This window comes from Myodes glareolus, chromosome 3 (assembly GCF_982192425.1).
Source record: "Myodes glareolus chromosome 3, mMyoGla1.1, whole genome shotgun sequence".
Lineage (NCBI taxonomy): Eukaryota > Metazoa > Chordata > Mammalia > Rodentia > Cricetidae > Myodes > Myodes glareolus.
In genome coordinates this window covers 14,825,837-14,829,591 of record NC_142028.1, presented here as the reverse complement: position 1 = coordinate 14,829,591, position 3,755 = coordinate 14,825,837, and the positions used below count along the sequence as shown (strand labels likewise).

At 46.0% G+C, this 3,755-nt stretch overlaps 1 pseudogene; it reads right to left on the bottom strand.

The window, feature by feature from the left end:
- Positions 1–843: 843 nt before the first annotated feature.
- Positions 844–1,827, bottom strand: LOC125399160 (actin, cytoplasmic 1 pseudogene; annotated as a pseudogene).
- Positions 1,828–3,755: the final 1,928 nt, after the last annotated feature.

Genomic DNA, 3,755 nt, shown 5'->3' with positions numbered 1-3,755 from the left:
ATGTTTGTATGGAGGTCAGAAGTTGGTTCTCTCTTTTCATCATGTGGGGTCCCAGGACCTGAACTCAGGTTATCAGACTTGGGGATGAACTTTTGGGTCCTAGTCTTCATACGCTGAAAGGAGACTTTTTTCTCTTTTTCTTTTCTTTTTTTCATGTAGCACTTTCAGTTTTCTGTACACAGTGACATGTCACTGGGGCCCGATGTTCTCACTGAACAGTAGAAAACCAAAATTGGTCATTTCTTAAATTGAGTACAAAAAACCTTACAGAAATCAAAAGAATGGGTACATTTACAGGTGTCAATGCAGACGTTCCCAACTCAAGGCAAGTAACAACCCACGCGGTCAGGAGGGAAAACACCAGAACGGAAACTGAGCGCTGAGGCTCGGACTTTCCCACCCTGTTAGACCAGCAAGACGGAAGGGGTAACTGGTTCAGGAACCCTTGCCAGTCTTGAGAAATCCTGGAAGTCAGCATTGAGTTAATACCTGCACAGTTCACTGCACGGTGCTCACATAGATCCGGCAGACTGGGGATTTCTCTTCCACAGCGTGCTCTCCCTAGCCACCAAGTGACCAAGCCACACGACTAAGGACTAAATCAAGAGATGCACAGGGCATTAACCATATACCAAGGGAACAGTTAACTTGAATACAAGGTCGAAAATCAGCAATAAGTTCTACAATTCAATGCTGATGTTAAATACAAGCTTCAAGGACACATTTCTTTTCAAAGGCTTATTCCAGTTTCATGAGGCTAGCGTGAGGTATGTACCTCTGCCTGGGCAGATTGATACTTCAGAATCAGCTCATGCAGCAGATGCCTGGCTCCTGCTCAGTCATCTAGAAACATTTGTGATGGACGATGCAGGGGCCCGACTTGTCATACTCCTGCTTGCTGATCCACACCTGCTGGAAGGTGGACAGTGAGCCCAGAATGGAACAACCAATCCAGACTGAGTACTTGCACTCAGGATGAGCAGCGATCTTAGTCTTCATTGTGCTGGGTGCTAGGGCTGTGATCTCCTTTGGCATTCTGTCAGCAATGCCTGGATACATGGTGGTACCACCAGACAGCACTGTGTTGGTACGCAGGTCCTTGTATTCACATTACACTTCATGATGGAGTTGAAGGTGGTCTCATGGATGCCACAGGACTCCATGCCCAGGATGGAAGGCTGGAAGAGAGCCACTGGACAATGCTCATTGCCAATGGTGATCACCTGTCCATCAGGCAGCTCGTAGCTCTTCTCCAAGGAGGAGGAGGATGCAGCAGTAACCATTTCTTGCTCAAAATCCAAGGCAGCATAGTACAGCTTCTTCTTAATGTCACACACAATTTCCTGCTCAGCTGTGGTAGTGAAGCTGTAGTCCTACTCAGTCAGGATCTTCATGAGGTAGTCTGTCAGGTCCAGGCCAACCGGGTGCAGATGCAAGATGGCTGGGGAAGGGCATAGCCCTTGTAGATGGGCTATGTATGGTCCTGTGCTCAGAGTCCATGGCAATGCCGTTGGTGCTCCCAGATGCATACAGGGACAGCACCGCCTGAATGGTCACGTACATGACTGAGGTATTGAAGGTTTCAAACATTATCTGCATCATCTTCTCTTTGTTAGCTTTGGGGTTCAGGGGGGCCTCAGTCAGAAGCACCAGCTGCTCCTCAGGGACCACATGCAATTCATTGTAGAAAGTGTGATGCCAGATCTTCTCCATGTCCTCCCAGTTGGGGACAATGCCGTGATCGATGACATACTTCGGAGTCAGGATACCTCTCTTGCTCTGGGCCTCATCACCCACATAAGAGTCTTTCTGGCCCATATTCACCATGATGCCGTGGTGTCAGGGGTGCCCAAAAGTTGGTGGCATCATTAGCTTTGCACATGTTGGAGACATTGTCAATGACTAGTGCGACAATTTCTCCTTCCATTGTGATCAGTAAAGGATGGGGAGACAGCAGCAAAAAGACGCGCAGTCTAAACCGGCAGCGGAGCATGGGTCTTATTTAGTATACAGCGTTCTGCCTGCATGTGTGCCTGTACACCACAAGAGGGCACCAGATCTCATCACAGACGGCCGTGAGGCACCATGTGGGTGCCGGCAATTGAACTCAGGACCTCAGGAAGAGCAGCCAGTGCTCTTAACCTCTGAGTCTTCTTTCGGTTCCTGAAAGGGGTCTTTGTGTTTACTTTGGAGGACTTTTGTGACTAAGTAGAAAACATATGGTGCCCAGCAACTGAGTTTCCCTGTCCCCACGGATCGATCAGGTGACTGAGAATTTAGACGGAAGTCTTGCTACCCAGCGTGAGTGCTGAGTGAAGGTGAATTGGGAGCCTGACTGTGCTCCAATCTTCCCCTCACTCTTGTCTGCTTCTGCTTCTATCACACATCTCTATTGAGATGTAAGGAGGAAAGACCATCAGGTGCTCTCATCAGCCTACAGCAGATGTGCTAGATATGCCAGGCCAGCATAGACCACCCTTCAGCTAATTCCAGCGCAGAGGTCCCACTGTGAAGGCACGCTACAGCATGGACAAATGCGTAGTTTGGGCACAGTTAGTCGATTTGAAATCATTATTAATTTTTAGAACCATAAAAACATTGATTTAGTTGAACCTTTCTAACACTGAAGTGCACTGTATTTAGGAGTAATTAACATCCTTTAATTAGGAAGAATTGCCAAGCACTCTCCTTTCTTGGCTCTGTGGGAGCTAGTGCAGCTGCGTGCAATTTAATCACAAAGGAAACAGCTTGTGTTTTATGTTGAATCTGCCTTTAATGGATTAAAAAATATTCTTTGGTATCCTGTTTTATAATTAAAAGAAAGATTTGAGTCGCTAGTATTACAAAACATGATTAGCCCAAATGCCGTTAACCTTATGGATCCAACCTTTCACCTAGATGCATACACAGGATGGAAGTATAGAAAGTTGATCTGTCTGTCCGTATGTTCATGGAGACGTGTATCTTAATACCGAGTTCAGTATTTTGACTCCTCTAGAATCCCAATATGACTCCCATATTTTTGCATGCACTTAGACTCAGGGTGACTCCTTGCTAACCAGAGAGGTCTGTAGGCGATTGCTGGGTATGAAAATGCTGACGTTTTCTGAATTTCGAATGATAAAATGACGCACTCTTGTCAGCTGACCATAACTCGGGAGCAAATGGTGTTTCTGATGGTGGGTGTCACTTCAAAGTTTGCAAATCGCACATGAGAGCATCGCTCTGCTGGGCTCCTGGAAGACTTAGCAACTGTGAATCTGAAGTGACCGCACAGAGAAAGGACTAAAAGAAAACCCTCCACCGTTTTGACAAGTAGAAGGCAATGCAAAAGGAACAAGTGGATGGTTGGTTTATTCACACAGGTGGGAGGGCGGGGGATGGCAATCTTCGGAGAGAGGGAGTCTTATGTTTTCTTTAGACAAACTAGGAAATAGTCTAAATCCTTAAGTCAGCCTGTGAGTGATCAGATTTCAGGGAAAGAATTAAAAAAAAATTCAGGGATGACTAGAATTAGAATATCAACTATTCGACCCAGAAGCTTCAAAATGGATTAAAGCCCTATTTCAGGGGACAGAGAACATTGACAAAGGTACATTCATCCGGCAATTGACGGATCACTTCAAATAATGGAGACTTGAAAAGAGAGTGTCTGCTGTTCAAGCTGGGACAGTTTACTTCAAATTACCCTGCTCCAGCCTTTGTGGTTTATTTTAACGGGGCGCTCATTTTGTTCAATAACATCCACATTCAGA